The sequence below is a fragment of the Emys orbicularis genome, chromosome 7, assembly GCF_028017835.1.
Source record: "Emys orbicularis isolate rEmyOrb1 chromosome 7, rEmyOrb1.hap1, whole genome shotgun sequence".
Taxonomy (NCBI): Eukaryota; Metazoa; Chordata; order Testudines; family Emydidae; genus Emys; species Emys orbicularis.
The window spans coordinates 90,518,547-90,535,879 of NC_088689.1; the positions used below are offsets into that span (position 1 = coordinate 90,518,547).

General features: G+C 39.5%; 1 protein-coding gene across 7 annotated transcripts in view; it reads left to right on the forward strand.

The window, feature by feature from the left end:
• The window catches only part of ATP2B2 (ATPase plasma membrane Ca2+ transporting 2), a 327,087-nt gene that overhangs the window by 133,291 nt on the left and 176,463 nt on the right, over positions 1-17,333 (forward strand). The gene's annotated exons all lie outside the window — the stretch shown is intronic.

The following is a 17,333-nucleotide window of genomic DNA, read 5'->3' on the forward strand; positions in this document are numbered from 1 at the left end:
ACTGGAGGGGGTGAGCCAGAGGTGGGCTCCCCGATCCCTCCTGCCCCACCTCCCTCTGTCATTGCCTGCCCATCCGAAGTTGGGATCCATCCAAATGTCCCATGCTAGCTTCGACACTGATATGATGTCTTTCAATTGGCCAAAAAATTGCAGCACTGGAGCTCGTGTCAGACTGGGCTATAAATCTTTGAACTCTGTTTCATACTCTGGAACCCATGTTCACTCGGTGATCTTGTGGTAGAGATGCATTAGGTGAGTCATGCAAGTTGTATAGTTAGGTATGAATTTACTAATGTACTTCAACATGACTAGCAGCCTTTGAATTCCCCATTTATCTCAAGTCTTGGCATGTTTGCATTACTTTAATTTTTGATTCATTAGGAAAGAGTCCCTTGAAGGTTCAGAGGTTCAGTGGCAGTGGTGCCCCAAATTACTGTGTCACCAGTGTATGCTTTCACACCTGCTAGACCCTCTAACATCTGGCTTATTGTATGGTGATGTTGATTTATAAGCCAGGTTTTTTAAAAGGCCTATAGCGTGTTTATGAGCCACACTTCCCCTTAATGCCTTGGGAGTCCTGTTAAGAAGAGAAAAATGCTAGCCTGTTACCAATTATTGGCTCAAGAATCGTTAACTAAGGAATAAGTATTTTGGTATTGGCCTAACAAACAAGAACAGATGCTTAGGATAGCAGGATTTGCTATGTTAAGATGGTACACAACAGATGTTATGGGTAAAAATAAAATTTCTGTCGTAGAAACAGAGGATGTAAGTGAAGGTGAAACTATATGCAGCCCTATAATTGTACCAAGCTGTAAGCTAACCTTAGAACCAAATGAAAGAACCGTGCAAGCTGTTAGACTAAAAAGAGGGTTCTCAAGAAAATTGGTGTGTATATGCTTTTCTGTTATGCGTTTACTAATAATACTTAAAATAAAAATGGTCAGGCTGGCTGCTTTGAGGTCTCTTTAATTAGCAAGCCAAATGGTGTGTTGAAAGAGCAGATTTGGAGCTCTCGGTGTCCAAGGGGATCTGCCAAAATCCAGCTAGTGCATCAATTTTGCTGAAGAATTTGGCTTCTGCCATCTTGGACAATAGTTTATTTCTTGTGGGCAAGTGGAAGGGTCCTCTTTTTATGTTTTCGTTCAGCTCATTAGGGTCCATACACAGCCATAATCCCTTTTCTTCCCCCCACCCCCTTCTACAGTTACGAAGTAGCGAACCCAATCTGTTTGTTTTTCTGTTTTCTGGATGATACCATTCGGTGTAATGTTTTGCAACTATTCTTCTAGGCTCTTTCTTAAGGCTTGTGGAACTTTTCATGTAGCATGTACCACAGTTTCAGTGTCTTCTAATTACCTTGCCTTTTATATTACTGGGAGGCACCCATTTCCTATTAATACATCTTCATAGGATGCTATTAATACTTGTTCTGTGTTCTTTCCAACTCTCTCTTTGTTATATGCCCTCTAATGAGACCAGGCCCCTCAAACATGTGTAGGTCCAAGACTGGTTGCTTGCCTCTGTGTACCACCACCAACTCTTGTTTTATCATTTTCAGTGTGCACTCTCCCAAAACTGGGACTGTTCCTCCATTATAATTTTTCAGATACTTGTGAGTCTTCAACTTTTATGTGCTCCTTACATCTCTCTCTTTCAATTTCTGTTATTACATTTTCTTGTGCCCAGTGTCCATCTTGTATGGCACATATGTGCCATTTGTGCACATGGTAATTAGCCAGTCTTCACTGTGCTTCTGAACAGATCTTCCTCTTCACTTGAGGAATCCCTTTCTGCACTTAGTACGTACCCTTTTTGGCGTTCTCTGCACATTTTACCATAATGGTTTGCTTATTACAATTTCTACATATTTGTCTGAATGCTGGGAGTTTCCTGTTCTCATGCTGGTTGCCACACTGCTGGCAGGGTTTCCTTCTTTCTGTGTTTCTGTCCTTGGCCAATTTAATTTCTGTGAACTTTTCCCTTGCTGCTTTAGCTATGAAACTCAGTCATGGGCTCTGTCTCTTTCTCCATGCTTTTTGTTTGTGTTTCTGCATGTTCTGCTGCTTGGCGTATACATATTGTCCTCTCTAGTATCAGATCCTCCTCCTTTAGTAATTGTTCACAAACTTTTTTATTGTTACACCCCAGGACAATCTGTTTTTTAATGAGAGAGTCCTTTAATATTCCATATTCGCAGAACTGACTTTTCAGTTTTAAATCTGTGACAAATTCTTCTGTTGTTTCCCCTTCATTCTGCCTTCTTATCCTGAACATATATCTCTCATCAGTAACATTTTTTCTAGTGACACAATGATCCTCAAACATTTTCTTTATTTCTGCAAAGCTTTCCTTTCTTTCCCCCATACCATCTGCACGGAACACATTATATACATCTAGGGCTTCTGTACCTGTCACTGTTAAGAGCAGAGAAATCTTTGGCTCATCTTCCAGTTTATTTGCCCATGTGACTTTCATACAGCTCAATTTGCTGTTTGAACCTTTTTCGGGCATATTCAGTATTTCCCTTGAGTCTCATGGCTGATGGGTTATGTGCAGTTGCACATGCACTGTAGCAGCCATTGCAATGTAATCTTTCCACTGGGTCTTCCGGCATGCTCCCGCTCCCAGCACCCTATAGTATCTTACTGGTGAGCAGATGGTTGGTCAAGATAAACCCTTTACTGTGAACAAGAGCTATGTCCAGAAGTAAGGTAACAAACTTTCTACTGCTCTATGTAGCTGCAGCCTGCAACTCCCTATCCTTGGCTCCTTTGTTTCTGTCCTCAGCAGGAAGTGTCCTAGGAAACCAAAGACGGAATCTACATTTTGCAGAAGGTGTGGCATCTCCACTTCATGGAGGACTTACTCTATAGCACAGGTGGTACTATTCCTTATGAGTCACTTCATAGGAAAGGACATCACAATAAGTTGAAATTTCTTTTTTTAAATATATTACAATATTTCTTGCCACTTAAGAGATCCTGTTAATAAATAGAAGTTTTTTCCTATCATTATCATAAGTCCTTGGTTAATGTACTTTTCTTTTCTACTCAAATGTACATGTTTAAGTCACACAAGGAGGTAATGTTGCTCATAATGCTAATATCAGATGCGAGTCCTATCGATGAATAAAAAGTAATCTATGGATATTCAGTTTGTTTTAAGTGCTTTCATTCATTTTGGGTGGAGTCTTAGTTTTCAAGTTTCATATTGGAGGCCCAGCTTTGGAAATATGACTTTTTAGAGAGAATGATTTAATACATGTTTTAAAGTATGGGAGCTCTTATCTCTCTGATGACGCATACTGCTTGATTGATCCAAAAATTACTTCTGGGGGTGTTGAGAGATTTTCCTGGGGAACTTAAACTCAACAAGGTGTTCTGAAATGTAAAAATAGACAGGTGTAGGTGGCACAGTTGCTTATATGCTGTAGATGGGGGATCAGTTATGAATACAGATGTTCTCAAATTCTTTAATATAAAGCTTTCTCTGATTTGAAAATTACCATGCCTCAGCTTGAAATTAGATGAGTCCTAATTATAATTGTTATCCTAATCAAAACGGCTTTTAAAAAACCCTCTGATATCTCATGGAAAACTTTTCAAACATTCTGTTTAGGCAGCATGTTGCAAATATGTCATATTCTGTATTTCTCGTGCTTTAATTAATATCCCTAGAAACATCTGTATTTAATGTGCTATCTGCAACTCTGATGTGATTTCCTAGTATATCTAGAATTAAAGCTGTAACAACTCACATACTTCTATGTGACAGTTTTGCCATTTCTCCCTGTAGGTTCTTGCCAAGTTCAAAGAGAAGCTCAACAAGAGCAATCAAGTTTTTTTTCTCCTGTTAGTGACACTGAGGTTTCTTGCCTGCTTCCCTCCTCAAGCCCTTTCATCTTCTTCTGTAACCAGATGCCCTTCCTCATCTACATCTCTCTCTCCTCTTCTCCTTCCCCACCACAGTACAAGCATGTTCTGGACTTTTCTATTGCTCAGTTATACTTGCCCTTTTGGTTAGCACCCATCACCATTCTCCTTTCTTCTCTTCACCTCCTGAAGTCTTAGAATGTACTGTTTACAGTCATTGCTATGAGTCCCTCTCTGTCACTTCCCTTTTGAATCTTCTCTTTCAATTATATTTTCTTCCCTCTACTGAAACTGCACTCATCATGTTTAATGATCGTTTTGGACAAGCTCAGGCCTTTACTCCATCCTTGTTACCTTTGACCCCTGCTATTTTTCAGAAGTATCATCTTGCTTGACATCTAGTCCTCCCCTGGCTTTCTTGGACACGGTCTTATGGTTCTTTTGCATCCCTGATCACTTCTTTAGTATGTCTCTTGACAGGCCCTCTCCCTCTCCTACCTTTCATGGGGGCCCCCCCACAGATCTCTCTGGTAGGCCCACTCCTTTTCTTTCTCCTCCCTATTTCTGGGTGACGTCATCCATTTGTGGGGCTTCAATTACCATCTCTGTGCTGAAAACTGAGAGATGAACAGCTAAATGATTGACTTGTGTCTCTCCATCCAATCTTATGTCACAGCCTGAGTGTACAGTTTCTAGTTGTTAAGGGCGAGTCTTTTTTGGGGTGATCTAAACATTTAGCGATTCCAAGGCCAGAAGGGACCATTGTGATCATCTAGTCTGCCAGTAGCAAAAATCCCCAATGGCTGGAGACGGGACACAAGATGGGGAGGGCTCTGAGTTACGACAGAGATTCTTTCCCAAGTGTCTGTCTGGAGGGTCTTGCCCACATGCTGAGGATCCAAATGATCACTATATTTTGGGTTGGGAATAAATTTTCTCTCAGATCAGAATGGCAGAGACTCTGGGGGGTTTCACCTCCCTCTGCAGCACGGGTCACTTGCTGGTTTAAACTAGTATAAATAGTGACTTCTCTGTAACTGGAAGTCACTAAATCATGATTTTAGGATGTCAGTAACTCAGCCAGAGATTGGGGGTCTATTACAGGAGTGGGTGGGTGAAAGTCTGTGGCCTGTAATGTGCAGGAGGTCAGACTAGATGATCACAATGGTCCCACATTGGATCTTGATTTCAAAATTGTCAGTGATGGTGAATCCACTGTGACCCTGGCTAAATTGTTCGAATGATCAGTTCCTCTCAGAGTTAGAAATGGATGCCTTATTTTCCATCTGAATTTCAACTACTAGCCATTGGATAGAGGTATACCTTTCTCTGCTAGACTGAAGAGCCAATTATTAAATATTTGTGCCCCACCATTGATCAAGTCACGCCTTAATCTTTTTCTTAAACTACGTAGATATAAGGTGTAGTTTTATACATATAAGTTGTAGTTTTTAATCCTGTAATCTTTCTCGTGGTTCGTCTCTGAACCTTCTCCAATTTATCAATGTCCTTCTTGAATTGTGGGCACTGGAACGGTTTTCTTTTTATAACCTGTATTTTCTTTTTATAGTATGTATTCATATTTACAAATCTTAAGTATAATATTTTTCTTTTTAAAAAAATGTTTCAAAAGAAAAACACTACATTTTGGAAGTTAACTTTTCTATTGAATAGGACATATGCTAAATATTGTGAATTCAATTGATGGTTTACACTTTATTATGATAATCTGTTTACTTGAGTGTGTGTAGCCTATTGTAGATCACATAGACCACAATTACAGTAAGAAATAAATATTGTGGTGATACATTTCAATCTGTACCCTTGTAATAATAAAATTCCAGGCTATAATATATATTCTGTAGCAACACCATGAAGTGGTGCTACCCTGTGACAAACCTGAGAGCTATCTCATGATACTTTACAACAGTTGTCACTGTTGTGTATGTAAATATTCACAATGCACAGCATTGGTCCTAAATGATGTTTCACATTCTAGGTTCATATATTATTTCCTCTTTTCTGTGCCTTGTTTTTCTTCGCTGTTCTCTTGTGAGAGTAGCTGGCAGAAATAGTCACTGTGCATGCTAGGGGAAAAGGGTTTAGTGAATTCTAAAATCATGTACGTTATCTCAAAGATGTTTATTTCTCCCCAACATAAACTCTGCAGGAAAAAAAAACATAAAAGGTGAATGACGTTTTTACGGACTACAAATCCATTTAGTTCAGACTTCTGCTTACTTTTCTGAACACATCACACTTAAAATGCGGTCATCCCTTCATCTCTTGGCAGAAGAGGCACTATAATCTTTGGCAGAATTTTCTGTTTTGATTATGCAATTTGGTATAATTTAAGTTAATATCTGCTTCATTCTGACATAGTGTAATCTCAAAGAATGCTATTTGAGGAGGATAAAAGAAACCGCTAGACTGATAGATTTATGTGACATTAAATACTTTAATATGCCATCTTGTGCTGCAACTCTCCCTAGAATAAGATACTACCTACCTTAGGTTATCTAATAGCTGACTTTCTCCTACCTTTCTCCATGACAATCTGAGAAACCAAATGCTATTTTTCATTAACTCTTACACTGATGATTACAATCCCCAGGTAACTGACTATCTTCAGGTATTGTAAAACTTGCTGGAAAATGTTTAGTGTAATGGCAAAGGGAAAAACAAAAGGGAAGATTTGATTTTTCTTCCCCAGATATGCGCATGAGAATTCTGCAAACATAGAAGCTTGGAGACTTGAATATCCACTTCCCCTAATGTGCCTTTTTAAAAACAGGATCACAGTATAATTTCACTTAATACCCCCATCAGGATAGGTAATCCCCTGCAGGGCAGGTGACATTTTCAATGCCCCTATCTGCAGATCCCAACATCTATACATGCACTGTGAAATGCCTACTTTTACCTAATCATAATTCTATTTAAATTGCCCAAAATGTCAGTTATTGCTATACTTAGAGTAATGTGAGATTGAGTTAATTCATATCACAGGAATTTATCCAACCCTTTTATCCAGTTTCACTTCAAATGGGTTTGTACAAAGATCATGAAAACTAATGAAAGTCCATTGAGTAGCAGCTAATTTGAGGTGAAATAAGTTATTTCACGTTCGACCTGGTTTTAGATACATAGTGAAACACCAAGCCATCAAAGTTCCATGTGGTTTTGGGTTTCAAAACAGAAATTTGTCACAGCTCTAGCAATGCCGTTTGTTACTAGCAGCTCATGTTATTGTCATCTATTGGGCAAATGGGTCAGGCAGAAATCTGAGGCAATCAGGACCGACTGAAGAGTGTCTACTAGACACAGGCTTCTGCTCTTGAGACCCCATCACTGGAGTATAGAAAAGGATAGAAGCTAGTCTTTGTAGCCAACACTAGTCTGAATCCAAATTTTGCTGGTTTCATCAGCCCCTAGTTTGTTCCCTAATCAAGTACAATAGATATCCTTGATCTCCAAGTCCAAGAAAATACTTTAAAATGTCTTCCATATATATTAAACTAAGAAATAAAATAAGGAAAGATGTTAGTGTGTGTTTTAAGGGGCTTCATAAAACACCTAGCTCATCTTAGTTGTAATTTTTGACAAAATAACATCAAACTCAAAACTCAGGCAATTTCGATCAGCTAGACCAAATATATGTGGATAGATTTAAATGCAGTAGGTCAAGTACAGTATTTTGATTTCAATTATTTTTATATTTAAAATATCTTCATTTAGATAACAATATTTATGCCTTGTAACAGAATAAATTCAGTGGAGAATAATGGAAAACTAAAGCAAAATAACCATATATATTTTAACCGTAAGAGAGAGAGAATCACAACTATTCATTGGCATTTTATCAGACCTGGATGAGATCAGGACTCTTTTCCTAATGTTATTAGCTTGCACATACTTATGTTTCATGGGCTGAGGTAGGAATAATGGGTAGTTAACAAAGAGGAAAAAAACAAAACTCTATTCCTATGGGTGCTATAAAAGAACAGTAGATACAAATGAAAGCTGCTTTACCCGAATACCATTGGAGAATAGATCTATGTTTCCCCAACGTTACAGTAATCAAAGCATAGGAGTTTTCTGCCAGCTACTCTATTTTTTTTATACTACAGTAACATCTTGAGGCCCAATTGAGATTGTGGCCACATTGCGATAGGCACTGTACAAACAGTAATAACCTCACTCCAAAGAATTTATAATCTAAACAGACAAGATGAAGACTTTACAGATGGGGAACCAAGGTATAGAGGGAGAAATTGACTTGCTCAAGGTCTGTGACAGAGCTGAGAACCGAGCCTGTATCTCCTGAGTTCCAGTCCAGTGCCTTAACCACAAGAGCAAACTTCCTATTGAAGGTACATGCACGTTCTGACAACAGTGCAGGAGTTAAAAGTAGAATTTTCAGGCTGAAGACATGTTCCATGCATTTTGCCTGTATCTTAATCTCTGCTGATGCCAACAGTGAAGCCCTGGGCTTACTTTACACACTACTGTATTTAAAACAAAGAAATAAAAGCAAAACACTCCCCTCAGATCAAGATGCAGTTATCTTATTTTGAGCTTTACTGTATGCTTCAGCAGCTCTGTGCTTGTTTTATTGCCATCAGCTCAATGGAACAACTTTGCATGTTAAGCTCATTGCTCACTGGGATATTGCTTCCATGATCTCAATGACTGTGTTGAAGGATTTAGCAGAGTAAAATTGTGAGCTTTGAAGGGCTTGACAGAATTCCTCTGTACAGTCAACTACATCCCTGTTTTTTTGAATGAAGGCATGCAATTTTTGCAGGAAAAGTGTGTTATAGTCAAACTTCCCCAAACTCTGATTTCCTAAATGAAACACCACCCTTAGTGTTCATCAGAATGCAAGTTTATCTTTGCTTTCCATTGATTTCACTTAGAAACATCCATTTATAACCTAGTAGAATGCTTTTTCCTAAATTGCTTATCTGCAAAGGTTCACAGTTGAAATTAATCACACTATTCACAAGTTTACAATGTAAGAGTTAAAGCTGTGCAGAGCTCAGCACTTTCACTTTCAGATTTGTGTGAACATGTTTTTCTTCAGCTTTGATCCACATAGCTTGCCACATGTTGAGTTTTTGCTTAGTTTGATTTCAGTGAACTAAAAATTAAAGTGAAGGTCAGTTGAAATGTCCATGTTTCCACCTGGTTTGGAGCTAAACCATGAATCATCCCAGGTTCACTCAGAAAACTTGTGATATTGAGAGAGCTTTCTATGAACCTACTCTGAGTTCTGAGCTTCCAAGAAAATCAGGCTGGTTTCACCATTTTTGTTCCAAACATTTGCACAGTTCTCATATGCAGTATTAGGATGAATAGTATTCTTTATTTGTGCATAGTCTAAGGCATCTGAACCCAATCCTCAACTCTTCTGTGTCTTAATGATAACATTTTAGGTGTATTTCATTTACATGAAAGTTGACTGTTAGAACATCAGTATGGCTATACTGAGTAAGACCAATGGTCCATCTATCCCAGTATCCTGTCTTCTGACAGTGCCAATGCCAGATGCTTCAAAGGGAGTGAACAGAACAGGGCACTTTATTGAGCAATCCATCCCCAGTTGTCCAGTCCCAGCTTCTGGCAGTCAGAGGTTTAGGGACTCCCAGAACATGGGGTTGCTTTCATGATCATCTTGGCTAATAGCCATTGATGGACCTATCTTCCATGAATCTAATTCTTTTTTTAACCCAGTTATAATTTTGCCCTTCACATTCATCCCTTGGCAATGATTTCCACAGATTGAGATCCCTTTGTAACTCTTTGCAGTCAGCTTTGGATTTAACTATCTTGAGTAATTTTATATCATCTGCAAGTTTTGCTACCTCACTGTTTACTCCTTTTTCCAGATCATTTATGAATATGTTGAATAGTACTGGTACTAGTACAGATCCTTGGGGAACCTGCTATTTACCTCTCTCCACTATGAAAACTGACTGTTTATTCCTATCTTTTGTTTCCTATATTTTTACCAGTTATTGATCCGTGAGAGGACCTTCCCTCTTATCCCATGATTGCTTAGTTTGCTACCAGTCTTGGTGATGGACCTTATCAGAAGCGCTCTGAAAATCCAAGTACCATGACCACTGAATCACCCTTGTCCACAAATACTTTGCCTCAGTCTCAAATACTTTGCCTCAGTCTCAAATACTTTGCCTCAGTCTTTAATGAGGCCAATGAGGAACTTAGGGATAATGGTAGGATGACAAATGGGAATGAGGATATGGAGGTAGATACTACCACATCTGAGGTAGAAGCCAAACTCGAATACCTTAATGGAACTAAATCGGGGGGCCCAGATAATCTTCATCCAAGAATATTAAAGGAACTGGCACATGAAATTGCAAGCCCATTAGCAAGAATTTTTAATGAATCTGTAAACTCAGGGGTTGTACCATATGACTGGAGAATTGCTAACATAGTTCCTATTTTTAAGAAAGGAAAAAAAAGTGATCCGGGTAACTATAGGCCTGTTAGTTTGACATCTGTAGTATGCAAAGTCTTGGGAAAATTTTTGAAGGAGAAAGTAGCTAAGGACATTGAGGTAAATAGTAATGGGACAAAATACAACATGGTTTTACAAAAGGTAGATCGTGCCAAACAAACCTGATCTCCTTCTTTGAGAAGGTATCAGATTTTTTAGACAAAGGAAACACAGAGGATCTAATTTACCTCAATTTCAGTAAGGCATTTGATATGGTTCCATATGGGGAATTATTAGCTAAATTGGAAAAGATGGGGATCAATATGAAAATTGAAAGGTGGCTAAGGAACTGGTTAAAGGGGAGACTACAATGGGTCATACTGAAAGGTGAACTGTCAGGCTGGAAGGAGGTTACTAGTGGAGTTCTTCAGGGATTGGTTTTGGGACCAATCTTGTTTAGTCTTTTTATTACTGACCGTGGCACAAAAAGTGGGAATGTGCTAATAAAGTTTGCGGATGACACACAGCTGGGAGATATTGCTAATACGGAGAAGGACTGGGATATCATACAGGAAGATCTGGATGACCTTGTAAACTGGAGTAATAGTAATAGGATGAAATTTAATAGTGAAAAGTGCAAGGTCATGCATTTAGGGATTAATAACAAGAATTTTTGTTATAAATTGGGGACGCATCAGTTGGAAGTAACAGAGGAGGAGAAGGACCTCGGAGTATTGGTTGATCACAGGATGACTATGAGCCGCCAATGTGATATGGCCGTTAAAAAAGCGAATGCGGTCTTGGGATGCATCAGGCGAGGTATTTCCAGTAAAGATAAGGAGGTGTTAGTACCATTATACAAGGCACTGGTGAGACTTCATCTGGAATATTGTGTGCAGTTCTGGTCTCCCATGTTTAAGAAGGATGAATTCAAACTGGAACAGGTACAGAGAAGGGCTACTAGGATGATCCGTGGAATGGAAAACCTGTCTTATGGAAGGAGACTCAAAGAGCTTGGCTTGTTTAGCCTAACCAAAAGAAGGCTGAGGGAAGATATGATTGCTCTTTATAAATATATCAGAGGGATAAATATCAGGGAGGGAGAGGAATTAAGATCAGTACCAATGTGGACACAAGAACAAATGGATATAAACTGGACATTAGGAAGTTTAGACTTGAAATTAGATGAAGGTTTCTAACCATTAGAGGAGTGAAGTTCTGGAACAGCCTTCCAAGGGGAGTAGTGGGGTCAAAAGACATATCTGGCTTCAAGACTAAGCTTGATAAGTTTATGGAGGGGATGGTATGATGGGATAGCCTAATTTTGGCAATTAATTGATCTTTGACTATTAGCGGAAAATATGCCCAATGGCCTGTGATGGGATGTTAGATGGGGTGGGATCTGAGTTACTACAGAGAATTATTTCCTGGGTGCTGGCTGGTGAGTCTTGCCCACATGCTCAGGGTTTAGCTGATCGCCATATTTGGGGTCGGGAAGGAATTTTCCTCCAGGGCAGATTGGCAGAGGCCCTGGGGTTTTTTGCCTTCCTCTTCAGCGTGTGGCATGGATCAGTTGCTGGAGGATTCTCTGCACCTTGAGGTCTTTAAACCACGATTTGAGGACTTCAATAACTAATACAAAGGTTAGGGGTTTGTTACAGGAGTGGGTGGGTGAGATTCTGTGGCCTGCGTTGTGCAGGAGGTCAGACTAGATGATCATAATGGTCCCTTCTGACCTTAAAGTCTATGAGTCTATGTTTGTTTACCCCTTCAAAGAATTCTAATAGATTGGTGATTTCCCTTTACAAAAGCCATGTTGACTCTTCCCCAAATATCATGTTCATCTATGTATCTGATAATTCTGTTCTTTAATGTAGTTTCAACCACTTTGCTTGGTACTGAAGTTAGGTTTACTGGCCTGTAATTTCCAGGATCGCCTCTGGAGACTTTTTAAAATATCAGTGTCACATTAACTACTTTCCAGTCATCTGGTACAGAAACTGATTTAAATGATAGGTTACATACCACAGTTATTAGTTCTGCAATTTCATATTTGAGTTCCTGCAGAACTCTTGGGTGAATACCATCTGATCCTGGTGACTTATTACTGTTTAATGTATCAATTTTTTCCCCAAAAGCTCCCCTGTTGTTGCCTCAGGCTGGGACAGTTCCTCAGATATGTCACCTAAAAAGAATGGCTCAGGTGTGGGAATCTCCTTCACAGTCTCTGCAGTGAAGACAGATGCAAAGGATTCATTTGGCTTATCCACAATGGCCTTGTCTTCCTTGAGTGCTCCTTTAGCACCTTGATCATCCAGGGGCCCCAGTGATTGTTTGGCAGGCATCCTGCTTCTGAATACTTAAAATGTTTTTGCTGTTTATTTTTGTGTCTGTTGCTAGTTCTCTTCCTTTTTTTTTTTTTTCGGCCTGCACTTTTACACTTGACTTGCCAGAGTTTATATTCCTTTCTATTTTTCTGAACAGGATTTTACTTCTAGTTTATAAAGGATGTATTTTTGTCTCTAACCACCTCTTTTACTTTATTGTTTTAGCCATGGGTGTGTATTTTGGTACTCTTATTGTTTCTTTTTTATTTGGGGTATACTTTTAGTTTGAGCCTCTATTACGGTGTTTTTTAAAAGTTTTGATGCAGTTTGGAGCCATTTCACTCTTATGACCATTTCTTTTAATTTCCATTTAACTAGCCTTCTCATTTTGTTCTTTTTTTGTAATATGATCTAAAAGTAGGTATGGTATTGTTCATATTTTGAGAATTGACTGATTTCTGTGTTAACCTACAAAAAGAAACTCCAGTCCTTAAATAACTGAATGTTTGGATATTTGTGTGTTTGCCAGGAAGTTGAAGTTTTTCTTTACTACTTTCACTGATAAAATGTTTGGCTGAAGTAATTGCAATAATTTTGTTCTTTAAGCCGGTCAATGCATAGTAAGTTAATAGCAGGGTACAATACACCAAGTAACTGTCACTCTACTTCATCATCTTATATCAGAAACAATGATTAAATCTGTTAGTCATTTGGAATAATAGTAGCAACAAAGCCCTCTGTTGTAGTGAGAGGCTATTTTTTTCATCTAAAAATCATTTATTGTATTATGCTCTTGGAAGAGAAGAATCCAGAGATGCTACATATGATGAAGGATGGTAGCATATTTGTAACCTGAGCTTCAAGCACTTTCCTTTTGTAGCTATGTTCATGTACACGTTCAGGTCGAAAGCTGATGACTTGTCTCTTTACTGTAGGTATTATGCAATGTTAGTCTAGCAGGAAATACTTGGAGGCAAATTATCAGTGCTTGTTGCTCAGAAGCCCAAACTATTCAAGGAAAAGTTGGCCTGCCAGAGAGGCAATAATAATAATTAATAAAATTCCAAAGGAGGTATGTGGAACTGCCTGAGAGCTGAGCAGTCCCCTTCACACTGCACATCATCTCTGTGTGTGATTCTTGTAAATTAACTTGGGAGCCCATGGCCACTTTCACAACCATTTGATTCTCTGTGGTTTCTGATGTAGCACAGGTTCGTGGGCGTACTTTGGATCCTAATTTGAGTTGGGATTGATGGTTTAGAGGGTATTAAATAAGGCAATTGTCTTAGATCATGACCTGTTTCAGACTAAAATCGGGTAAAAGAGCTCTGTTGTCATCTTGGAGTCAACTCATTCTCCCACGTATTCCTTCATTTTTTTGCTGGGGCATGGTGCAGAAACACTGCTCTAATCTCATTGATCAGTGTTCGTCTCCTAATGATGGGCATAGGTAATTTGTTGATTCTGATAAATTTTCTCTCTTTCCATAGTGTTTGATGCTGTTGACCATGAGATTGTGGACTTAGAAAAGATTAGGAAAAGATATATCATAGTTGAATGGCTTCATTCAGCCCTCTCAGATAGATCCCAGGAGGTAATTTTGGTTAGGTGCCCTCACAAGGTCTCCTTTGTTCTGTTTCTTCAGTGATTTATTCTGACACGCCTCTTCTTCAGTCGGTATGTGAGACCAGTGTGGGAGATAGTAAGGTAGTGTAATATGAACAGTATGTTCATGACACTCAACTAGGCATCATGTCCTCACTAAATCTAGTTGGTGGATGATTCTTGTCTTGTACTTGGCCAAGATGAGATGACATTGAGATGGGGGAAAACTCAGTCCTCGCAAGGTGGAGGTGAAGCTGGTAGGTTGGAAGAGCCAACTAAAACAATGTAGCACCATAAATAATCTAAAACCACTCAAACATGTGCTAAAGCAGAGTCCAGTAGTCCATTTATGTAGTAAATTATTTTGCATGTGCAGCAAATTTCACCTGCGTTCTTTTGACTACATTAGCTACCAATATGTTTCTATATATAAGTTGAGGAATTAATTTTGATCTGTAAAGCCATAAATGGTTGTTTTCTTGGCTGTTTCAAAAATGACCTCTCAAGTAATAGCTCAACATTGAGAATGGGAACCTAATGTGGTCTGCTAATTTGAACTCTGTGAATTCTCACAGGAAGGCTCTTTGTTTTGGGATTTTCTTTACTGGTTGGTCAGACAGGGTCAGAATTTGACCTTCAGGGCATATTGATAAGGCATCCATTTATTCAGACATCTTCTGTATTCCCCTAGTATAAGGTTGAGTCTTTTGGTGGTCCGGTGGGTCTCCCTCCCCACACACACATTAATTTTTGTCAAATGTTACCATTTATATGTAGGCACAATTTCAAATTGACAAAAAGTCAATGGCACTATGGCAATGGTTGCCAGTTGTTGATCCACCATTTAATTTTTAAATTTAAATTACTGAAATTGTAAATTCACCCAGAGATTGTGATGGGTGCACATTTTATAAATCCATCAAATTAAAACACTGGCCATTTATCCCTGTTGGGAGTAGTACAGCCCATAGTTATTCCGATGCATGGCCATCAGAATAGGGACAAACTGGTTCCAGGCCTACCTCATTTTAAGGCAGCTAGTATAATTAATTGTTTGGGTGAGGGGAGCTAGGACTTTCTGTCCCCTCCTCTATCACTGGTTTGAGGATGCACCTTTCCAAGGTCAGACTCCTGCAGATGAAAAAAGGCTCCCTCTCCTTGACCTCCAATTGTATTAGATGTCAGAATAATCTGCAGGCCATGTGGCTGCCTGATTTTGGAAGCCACCTCCTATTTGACTTGGCGCCTTATGAAGCAGAATGATATGCGAGAGAAATTAGCCCCCTTTTCTGAATACAGTCTGGGAAAATTATTCAAATCAGTTGTATGTTACTTTGGGAGGATTAATTAGCAAAACATTATAAAGTACTTTGGGATTTCCTTAGAAGAAAGATGTGCAATGAGGAGTGTCTAGTGTTAATATTATTTATTATAAATATTTATTATATATTCACTATTCTATTAAAGCAACAAAATGTTTCCTTGTAAGGAAGTTACTTATAATATCTGTGAATCTGGAGAGATCATTTTAGTGTTATGATTTAGTTTTCTTGTATCTAATTTTTTTCAAGGAGCCTAACTATATTTTTGATTACTATATTAAAATATTCATAGTCAGAACAAATTTGTCTAATAAAAAGTCCAGTTGGGGTACATAGACTTTGAATGTACGCTCTTCAGGTGAATTAGCTCACCTAAGAGTGCAAAGATCTATTAAATATTGTTTATACAGTTATCTTGGAGGATATACAATCTAGCTACTTTAGTTGCTAAAACTGAATAAACGAAAAGCTATCAAGTTATATATTCAGTTCTTTAATTTTTCAATCAAACATACATATTGTTTCTAACCTTGTCTTTTGTAACTATTTCAACATTTCAGTGCTTGTGGCAGGGATGTAAATGTGTTCAAAATGTAAGTTTGATGCAGTAGTGTCCATGCTTTTAATGTTTTAAACAAATTACTATTAGTTAATTTGTAACGAATCCTTGTGAAACTAAGTATTTTATCATAGTAAATATCTCCTCGGTCTCCAGTTTTCATAACTGGGATTTGGTAAAAACGTTAAGTAAGTGCAGAGTGTCGAATTACCGTATATACTCGTTCATAAGCCGAATTTTTTTTAGTTAAAAAGGGAAGCATCAGAGAAGGGAGTCGGCTTATGAATGGGTATAGAGAGGGAGAGGTGGGACACAGCCCCTCCCCCCAACAGAGGGAGCAAGGAGAGGCAGCACAGCCAGCAGAGCCAGAAGGGAAGAGGTGGGGCCAGAGTCTCTTCGCTTCTGGCCACACTGCTCTCCCCCCAGCCTCCAAAGCAGCTGCAGCTCCGGGGCTGGCAGGCTGCAGCCCTGCCTCTCGGCCCCTTCCCAGAGCTGGCTGTGGCTGCGCCGCCCAGCTCACCGGAGCACGCTGCAGCCATGCTGCCCAGCCCAGCTCGTTGGAACATGCTGCGGCCGCGCCGCCCAGTCTGGCCCGCTGGAGCAGGCTGCGGCCACGCTGCCCAGCCTGCCGGAGCAGCTCCAGCCAGGCCAGAGACATCCTCCCCTGGCCCTCCCCAGATAAGGTGGGAAGGGATGGGATGGGGAGCGTGCGGGGGTCCCAGGCTAGGGGTGGGGTCATGTGGGGGGTGATCACAGGGGTTACTCCCCTGACCCCCAGCTTCTCCACCCCCAAAAATGTCCCCACCTGTTGCTGTCCCGGCCCATCAGGGTAAGCAGCTGGCGCACCGGGACACTTTGTTTATTTAGGTTTACCTCCGTGCCTGCGGATGCTCAAGGTAAACAAACCATCTCGGCCCACCAGCAGCTTATTCTGATGGCCCGGGAGCCAAAGTTTGCTGACCCCTGAATTATAGGGTCGTTTTATGAACGGGTTATAAAAATTTTCTATTTTTACTTATCCATCTTGGGGGCATTGGCTTGTAAAAGAACTGGGTTATGATCAAGTATATATAGTATATATGGATTTCACTGTTTTTCTGATATTTACCTTAATTTTTTCTTAATTTCATTTCATTGCTCCCAGTTCATCTTATTACTCACAGTTGTATTCCTTGTTGA